The following is a 10,877-nucleotide window of genomic DNA, read 5'->3' as shown; positions in this document are numbered from 1 at the left end:
ATTTAAAAACTATGAGTGATCCATTTAAATAAATATGGGCTAAATGGATTCATTTTACTTAAACAGACTCAAATTACCACCCTTAGTTTCAAGGAAAAATTACTCTTTTACACATATTCTAATACCATATTTACTTGTATGCCCTATTATACGAAAAAAAATCTAAAATCCCTCTTTTTCCTTTAACTCTCTCTCCCTCAGTGATACATTACTCTTCCTCCCTAAATCCTTGCCTAAATTCGCTCCTCTTCATCAGTTTTTGAGATTTTGAATTTCTGAGTACATCTGTTATTCAATTTCAAGGTTCTAACTAAGGTATATTTAAGTTTTTTCTTATCTGAAATCTCACTCCATCCTCATTCAAATTGATTTGTCCTAAAATTTGTATCATTTGATTTTTTCTGTAAATCTTTGAAAAATCTTCTAAAATTGGTATTCTTTGCTTTTTTCTGTAAATCTTTGTGTTTTTTTTTAACTCATATCTTCAATGATACATATGAAATCCGTTCATGGTCTCACACAGTTGAATAAAAATCAAGAAATTCTTGTTTCACCTGGTTTTGATTCATCTTGGGAAGGTTACGGCGAGGTTACATCCAAACATCATAACGATCCAGCAGTGATGGATAAGCTATGTGAGAAATTAAAGTCGAAAGTTCCAGCTCAACATGCACCCAAAGAACTAGACAACAAGATTGAAGGGGTTACAACACGCCCTAATCTCCCAAAGGTATGAGTTCAATAAGTTTTTTTAATGCCATTTTTATGAAGGTTTTTTTATTCTAATACATATTGTTTATGTATCAGATTCTCATGTATCAAACGTTAATGCTTCTGATACATAGTGTTTTTTAGATGTTATTTTTTCTAGAGATTTACTACTTCTGATACATCGTGTTAAAGTGTCAGTTTCTATTGTATCAAGTTTTAATAATTCTGATACATCTACATTTATGTATCAGATTATAATATATGAAGCCTTACTGCTTCTGATACATCTTCTGTATGTATCAGATTCTCATGTATCAAATATTTTAATGCGTCTGATACATCGTATTTATGTATCAAGTTCAAATTGTATTTAATCATTTTTCATGTCAATGCAGGAAATGAAGTATATCATCAAGAAGATCCCGCCCCACCCCTTCAGTTATCACAGGATATACATAACTGATGAAGCAACACACTACAGAAAATAAACTTCACATATATGTATCAGAACTCATGTATCAAATACAGATCTGATATATCAGAACTGATGTATTAGTATATAATTATCACAGAATATACCTAAATGATGAAGCAACAAACTACAAGAATCAAGCTTCACATATATGTATCAGTACTTATGTATCAACTACACAATTGATGTATCAGTATATAATTAGCACATGTTATACCTAAATGATGAAGCAACAAACTGCAATAATTAAACTTCACATATATATATCAGTACTTATGTATCAACTACACAATTAATGTATCTATACTAATGTATCAGTATATAATGAGAACATGTTATACCTAACTGATTAATCAACAACCTGCAGGAAATAAACTTCATATATATGTATCAGAACTTATGTATCAACTGTAGAACTGATGTATCAGTATTTAATTAGCACAAGTTATACCTAACTGATGAATCAACAATCCGCAAGAAATAAATTTCACATATATGTATCAGAAATTATGCATCATCTACAGAACTGATGTATCAGTATTTAATTAGCACAGATTATACCTAACTGATGTATTAAAAAACTGTAGGATATAAATTTTACACATATGTATCACAACTGATGTATCAACTACAGATCTGATGTATCAGTATTTAATTAGCACATGTTATATCTAACTGATGTATCAAAAAACTGCAGAAAATAAACTTCACACATATGTATCACAACTGATGTATCAATTACAGATCTGATGTATCAGTATTTAATTAGCACATGTTATACCTAACTGATGAATCAACAACCCGCAGGAAATAAAATTCACATATATATATATATATATATATATATATATATATATATATATATATATATATATATATATATCAGAACTTATGTATCAAATACAGAACTGATGTATCAGTCTTTAATTAGCACAGTTTATACATAACTGATGTATCAAAAACCTGCACGAAATAAACTTCACACACATGTATCACAACTGATGTATCAACTACAGAACTGATGTATTAGAAATGATGTATCAGTATATAATTAGCACAGGTTATACCTAACTAATCAAATAACTATGTATCAAGTACTTATCTACTCAATCTACTATCCATAAATAGCTGATGTGCATTAACTATTCTACAACTAAAGTTGATTTATCAAATACATAACTTATGTATCAGCAAAACTGGAAAAAAAATGAAATCAACTTTGATTTGAATTAATGATTTGTTTTTTCCATTCGAGACGATGCTCTGTTTTTTGGCTTGAATCTTCATGAACATAACCGTTGCTTTTTTTAACAAATTAATCCCATTAATTAGCTCATTAATTCATTTAAAGAACCAATCATACCTTATATTAAGATAATATCCATAAATAGCTGATATGCATTAACTATTCTACAGCTAAATATGATTTATCAGATACATAACTAATATATCAGCAAAACTGGAAAAAAAATTAAAATCAACTTTGATTTGAATTGATGCTCTATTTTTTGGCTTAAATCTTCATGTACACGTGGCTATTCTCTCCCACTTTTATTCAAGAATAGGCATTCTTTGCAACAAACCTGTAGGTCTTTGGTACTCATACTTTACTAGTTGGCAGTTCTGACACTTGACTACATATTCAGTTATGTCTTTCTTCATATCCGACCATCAATATAGTTATTTCACGTCTTGATACATCTTAGTCACTCCAGGTTGAATAGAGTATCGTGAACAATGAGATTCAAATAAAATCTTTTGAATTAGTCCATCTACCCGGGGAACACAAGTCGTTCCCCTAAAATGGAGCACCCCTCCTGCATCTAGTGTTGAGTTTGGAGCCTTGCCCATCAACACCTTCCCTCTAATTTCATTTAAGTATACATTCTCAAACTACTTGGTCTTGATATCTTCTATGAAAGTGGCCTTAGATCAACTCCGGTTATTATCCCACCTTCCTCTAAGATGCCTGGCCTCATGAATCTGGCCTTCAAGGCCTGAATTTTTCTAGCCAGAGGCCGCTTAAGGCCCCCAAACAAGCCAAAATACCCATGCTCATTGGCTTACGGCTCAATGCATCTGCTACCATATTAGCCTTGCCTGGATGGTACTGGATAGTGACCTTATAGTCCTTAAGCCACTCCATCCTCCTTCGCCGTCTCAAATTCAAGTCCTTCTGGGTGAACACGTGTTGTAAACTGCGGTGATCAGTAAAAACCTCACACTTGATACCATATAAAAAATGTCTCCAAATTTTCAGTGTAAACACTACCGCTGCTAACTCCAAGTCATGAGTCGGGTAGTTCTTCTCATGCACCTTCAATTGTCGTGAAGCATATGCTACAACATTCTTATCCTGCATCAACACAACATCCAAATCAGAATGTGAAGCATCACAATAAATAATAAAATCTTTACCTTCGACCGGCAGGGTCAAAATTGGTGTTGTGGTATGGAGAATTTTGAGCTTTCAGAAGCTCTCATCACACTTCTTAGTCCACTCGAATGGTATTTCCCTTTTAGTCAACCTTGTCAAGTGAGTAGCAATAGAAGCGATGTTTTTCACGAATCGACGATAGTAACTGGCTAGTCCCACAAAACTTCTAATCTCTGTTACAAAACTAGGCCTAGCCCAATTCTTAACTGCCTTAATATTTTGTGGGTCCACTATTACCCCTTATTTTGAAAAACATGACCTAAAAAGGTAACTGAAGGTAGCCAAAATTCATACTTAGACAATTTCGTATACAACTATTATCTTCCCAACACAATTCAAAGATGATCTGCATGTTCCTATTCACTCTTTGAATACACCAATATATCATCTATAAACACTATTACGAAAAAATCCAGGATTGATTTGAACACGTCATTCATCAAACTCATAAAAGTTGTAGGTGCATTGGTTAATCCAAAGGACATTACTAAAAATTTATAGTGCCTAGACCTGGTCCTAAAAGTTGTTTTGGGAACATCCTTAGGTATAATTTACAACTGATGATAACCAGACCTGAGATCAATCTTTGAGAAAATGAAGCACCTTGTAGCTAGTCAAACAGGTTATCAATACGAGGCAAAGGGTATTTATTTCTGATGGTGACTTTATTCATCTGTTGGTAGTCAATCCATATTCTCAAATACCATCCTTTTTCTTGACAAACAACACCGGAGCACCCCAAGCGGAAGCACTAGGACAAATGAACCCCTTATCAAGAAGCTTCTGAATCTGAGCCTTAAGCTCTCTCAACTCCGTCGGAGATATACGGTAGAGAGGAATGAAAATTGTACGAGTATCCAGCTCTAAATCAATGTAGAAGTCTATGTCTCGATCAGGAGGCATACCAGGAGGGTATGAAGGGAAAACCTCCGGAAATTCACACACTACTGGAATAGACTCAATAGAAGAAGACTTTTCTTCCACATTTCGGATATGGGCCACATAGGCGAAACAACCTTGCCCCACCATTTTTCTAGCTTGGAGAAAAGATATGACCTTAGCTGGCTTAGGCTTGTACACCCTTTTCCACTTTAACCTTTCCCTCCCCCGGGATCTCTAGAGCCATAGTCTTTGCATTGCAATTAAGTACAGCAAAGTAGAAAGACAACCAAGTCATGCCTAAGATCACATCAAAATCTGTCATGTCTGAAATCACTAAGTCAACCCAAATCTAGTATCCCATAAACACAACAAAACAAGAACGATACACATGGGTGACTATGACTAACTCTCCAACAGGGGTAGAAACATAAACAGGGGCATCCTATATATCACACAATGCATCAAAACCTAAGGCATATCTTAGAGACACATAGGAATAAGTGGAACCCAGATCAAATAAAATAGTAGTCATCTGGTCACAAACAAGAATAATACCTGTGATAATTGTGTCAAATGCCTCTACCTCAATTTTGCCTGGGAATACATAAAAATGAGCCAGGTCATCCTGACAGGCCACCTCCCTACCTAGATGGACCCTTTGACCTACACTATTACTGCCTCGGCCCCCACGACCTCTTAGATTTCCTCCTCCCACTTTGTTGACGTCATCTGCCACTACTCCCTAAAGCTGCTGGGACCACTGCTCGGGCCTACTAGGGTGCTGAAACAATGTAGAAGTCCATCCGTATATAGCACGGCTCTTTACAGTTAAAATAGTCAGGATTAAAAAATGGGCGGCTACCTGAGAATGATGCTCCCTGACCCTCATGGGCCTGATGCTGGTGTGGAGTACCTGAAAAACTACCAGTGGAAGTGGGCAATGCTGACTAAATTGGTCGGGCAGCAATCACCACCTTGCCTGACTCTCTGGAACAGGATCTAGAAGTTACCTACACTTTTGGGCCTTTTATCCAAAGTCTTGGCTTGCTCATTCTTCCTCACACCTTCAACCTTCTTAACAAAGTATGTGACTTCGTTGAAACTCCTGCCAGACAAAGTCATATAAACAGAAAGTACCTGCAACTCGGGGTCCAACCCCTTCACAAATAACCTGATTCTCTCTTCCTCAGTAGTGACCAGCTGAGTAGCATACTTAGATAGTGCATGGAATTTGTCCTCACAAGTAACCACTGATAACCTTCTCTGCTCAAAGGCCATAAACTCATCATTCTTTCTATCTCTTAGGGTGCGGGGCACATACTTCTCTAAAAATAGATCATGAAACTGAGACCAAGTGAGTGGGGGCAACACAGGCGAACGGCACTCCACATAGGCCCTCCACCACTGTTTGGCCTCTTCCTACAGTTGGACAGTCACAAACTCCACTCCATGTTGATACATTATGCTCAGTTTGTGTAGCCTCTCATACAATTAAGAATAAACTCGTAGGTATCATCATACTCAGTACCATGAAAAATTGGAGGTTTGAGCATAGAGAACTTGGTGAGCATGTCATGCTCAGTACCCGTCATCACAAGACCTATTAGTGGCCTGAAGAATTTATATGTGCCTACCACTTCATCTGTTGGCTGATCTGCAGCAGCAAATGACGATCAATAAGAGATGGTGTTGCGGGAATGATAGAGATAGCGCCAATGCCATCTAGACCACTCTGGAGTTCCATGATCTGCTAGGCCAAGATTGGATTCAGAAAGGGAATACAAGCGACCTCAGTTTGGGTACCCTCCTCTTGTTCTACTTGCTCATGTTCCTCTCTAACTTCTACCTCGCCCTCAAACTCATTCTGGCGAGCCGGAGGGGCCTCACCTGCCAGTACCTCCTCAATAGGGACCTCTACTCTGGCAGGTGCTTCCCTCCCTCTGCCTCTGCCTCGCCTACTTCTCCTGCCTCTCCCTCTGCCACGCCCTGAAATGGTTGGCTCTTCCTTGGGCTCAATTAAAGCTACTGGCTTAACACTTTTGTAATAGTGTTAACCATCTGTGGACAAGAGAGTGAAAGCGATTAACAATACCAATTTGGATCACCAAATACCAATTGGAATCAAGTTATAGCATGAAAGAAGAAAGAGAGTGAAACTTTTCCTAAAATCCTATAGCCTCTTGAAGAAAAGTACAGATGTCTCTGTACCATTCCGTAAGACTCTAGTAGACTTATTTTCGTACGACGAGATCAACGAACCTAGGCTCTGATACCAATTTCGTCACGACCTCAACCCGCCGGGACTGGCAACCACAATACTTATTCTAGTGGAAAAACCATTTCTACTGCCCAGCTTATCAAACTTTAGGAGATAATAGTTAAAGACTTGCGGAAGCAGGAATAAACCAAAAATAATGCTGAGTTTCCATAAACTCAGCCAACTATGTTAATAACAACGAAATGCGAAAGTAAACAATATCCTAGGAACTGAAAGTCATCATACCAAAACTCTAACTAACAAGTCTAGAACATGAGTACAACTCCAAATAAAAACCAGTAATAAATAAAAACTTTATCTGAACACCTAAGTCCTGGAAAAGAAAAGGACTAGAATAATGATAGAGTCCATGAAAGCCTGAAGGAATAGCTCACCCTTAAATTTGAAGACACGATCACTCCTCTAGACGAGGTCTCTCTACAAACGACTGAATATGCCCTATACTCAAAAAAAGGCAGAGCAAGTATAGTATCAGTACACAAAGACAACGGTGTACTGGTAGGATCACGCGGTTAGCTAGTAGGCAGATCATAGACAAGTAAATCCAACGCAATAGGCATATACAAATACAGAATAAGTCAACAACATCTCAATATCACAACTTAATGTCTTCCACATACTATAATTTCACATAAGGGTCCTCTTAAGGGACCTATAAACAATCAAATTTGTATCGGAATATGACACCCGATCCAAGTATATATCAAAATATGACACCCGATTTAAATTATGTGTCGGAACGTGACACTTGATTCCAAGATATCACAATCACAAGAATATTCAATGTTTACAACATTTATACCACCAAAAATAGGTTTATCACAATAACAGGTCAAGAAGTGATCATTTCATGATAATCTAGCATGTTTTTCTATTCATATACACACATGCATATCATGAAGTAATTTAACAAGTATATGAAATACATACGGGAAACTAGACCATCACCTACCTCAAATTCAAGCTTTCTCAACCTTACAATGCAAAAACCTTCTCTTTTTGGGTTCGTTCTTTTCGTTTTTGATCTAGAAACATTAAATACATATCAAGGATCAATACAATGGCCTAACTATTAAGAAATATTACACAATTTCATTCCCTAGGCCAAACCCATGATCCTAATCTTACCCTAGGGCTATTTTCCACCATAGATTTTTAGTTCAAACCCTCCCTCAATGATTTTCACTTCTAGTTTTTAAGAATCAAAATACGAATCTAGGGAGTAAAAACCATACCTCAAGCGTGGAAATCTAGGGAAAATCAATGGAAATCGCCTTAGGTCGCCTCTTGGGGTTTTAAAAACTGATTCTTGCAGAAAAGATCATTTCTGGTCTTTTTCATGATTTAAGTTGCGACTGTCCCGCTCTGGCGGGATATGTGGGAACATTGAGCTCAGAGTTTGTGCTCCAAGCCCCCATTTCACAACACCCCCCCTTTCAAATACGTATTAAAATATACCCTTCAGGCCAACTTCGATTCAGGAAATTTTACTCACTGTTCAGAGTTTGTGATCCAAACCCCCATTTCACAACATACCCCCTTTCAAAGACGTATTAAAATATACCCATCAGGCCAACTTCGATTCCGGGAATTGTACTCGCCCGAATGGGATTTCGCGAAGCTGTAAATGTTCCATATCATCTTCATTATCAGTCTGTCCAATCAAATTATAAATTTGATCTCCCATCATTCACATGATCACCCTAGACTTCACCTGACTCAGAATTCGTACAAGTCTGGCCTAGACTCAAATTTTCCGAAGTTACTATCCGAAGTTTTCTGGCCCGAAATCCTTCCCCATTGGCCTATCCCTAACGACGGGAACAAATCGTTATAAATAAATGTTTGAATATTTCTCAACAATGAGGTCAAATTAATTAAAAGTGCATATTTCAACTAAATAAAACTAAAAATGAAATGTGGGTAGTTTAATGTCACAAAAACTAAAATAATAGTTAAACAATAACTAAGGGATCAAAAGTAGTTACATATGCTGAGAATATAATTAGAATTATTTTTACACTATTAATATAATTTAATATGTTATAACATGTTAATAACCATATTTATCAGGTCACCAGTTACCCTAAAGCAGATAACAACTTTCTCAAAACTAAAGAAAAAGCATTGATGGATAGAAAGCAAAAAGGCAAGAAAGAAGAATAAATTTAAAAGCTTTTTGTTTCATTTTTCAATTCATATATACATATATATATATATATATATTAGTTGCAAAAGAGGTTTCGGGTTTGCTTTGAACATATATTTAGTGAGTAAAAAGAAGGTTTTTTTTATTTGGACCTTTTTGCTTCTAATTAAGCAAATAATTTTTTCGTGTCAATTGTAGCATTTTTGTCAAAATATCATTATCAATTTGGCGATGTCATCTACTTTAGAATAAAAGATAAGTGCCCTAAACTACGGACACATAACACAACAGCAATATATTCAATGTAATTTTATAGGTGAGTGAAATCTTACTCTATCTTATCAAGATACAAATATTATTTTTTACATATCTACGGCTCAAGTAAAATATATATATCAAATCAGGTATGAAAAAAAATACAGGAGAGAAATAGTCATATTGAAAATAGTGGAGACAACAACACAACAACAACAAATAATAGATAATTAAAACAAAAGAAAAAACAGATAATAATAAATGAATAAGATAATAGGAGAGTAATAAAATATTGTTGATAATTAGGGAAATTAGACATCGCCCGATTACCAACTAATCTTCCATCTGAATCCTCGACCCTCCATATTCTTCTAGGTAGGGTCATATCCTCGATAAATTGCATGTATGTCATGTCTTGTCAAATCATCTCTCAATATTCTTCGATCGGATTTCCTTTACCTCTCCTCAGACAATTCACCATAGCTAACTTATCACACTTCCTCATCGAAACATCTTTGCATATGTTCATGCTTGAACCATCTCAACCTCGCTTATCTCATCTTATCTATCACGGAGGCCAACGTTGATAATGGATATTTAGGAAAAAATATTATATATAGTTTCTTCTGGTCATAAATTAATTAACATTATCAACAGTTAGTAAGGTGTTTTATAGTTTCTTCTGGTCATAAATTAATTAACATTATCAACAGTTAGTAAGGTGTTTTAAAAACAGATTAATAAATTAATTGTCCAGATAGAAGTGGATTAAGAGTACGTAAGCAAGGTTCTAAACGCATTAACCACCACTAATTATAATAATCAGATCAAACTCTACACTTAATAAATATTTTAATACTGCAATTAGTGAATAGCAAGTACAAATTGAATAGAAATTGTAAGGACATGATTAACTATTAAAATATATACTCTCTCCATTTTAAAAAGAATAACTTCATTTTCATTTTAATCTGTTTAAAAAAGAATTATTTTTTTTCTTTTTTGGTAAAAATTTTATTTCAACTTTTTACATGGCATGTTTAAAGTCACAAGATTAAAAAATACTATTTTGATATATTTGACATAACATTAATTTAGAACAAAATATTTTTTTAAAATTTTTTGTATCAAGTTAAATTATATCATTCTTTTTTAAACGGATAAAGTATATATAAAAAAGGATGAAGTTGATGATTGAATTATAGACAAGTAATGACGATCTTATCTTATTTGAGCCAATCAGAGTTCATTCATGACATTATATGGGGATAGAAAAGATAAATTGCAAAGAGAAAATATGTTGATGTTATTTGAGTGGGTATGGGAAAGTACACATGGTACAAACAAAAACTATTTAATTAGTCTAGTTCTTGTGGGACTTAATATTTAAGGTGAAATCAGAATTTCAAATTTAAAATTTGACATTTTAAACTAATAAGGTGTACATATGTGACAAACTTTTTTTAAAAGTAAATATAAAATTTAGATAAAAGCTATTGAATTTGGTGAATTCATAAGTCATATTCTAACTCCGTCCAAGTATATATGTTTTAAATTCATAACTTATGTATACGTAAAATGATAGGAAGAGCTTTATTATGTGAAAATTTTCAACACAAATTTAGATGACTAGATTTAATTGAGCTCTAATATAAATCTCAAGTATCAAACGAAAAGCCAAAAAAAATGAGTT

Source organism: Solanum dulcamara, chromosome 2 (assembly GCF_947179165.1).
Source record: "Solanum dulcamara chromosome 2, daSolDulc1.2, whole genome shotgun sequence".
Lineage (NCBI taxonomy): Eukaryota > Viridiplantae > Streptophyta > Magnoliopsida > Solanales > Solanaceae > Solanum > Solanum dulcamara.
This window is presented reverse-complemented; position numbering follows the sequence as displayed.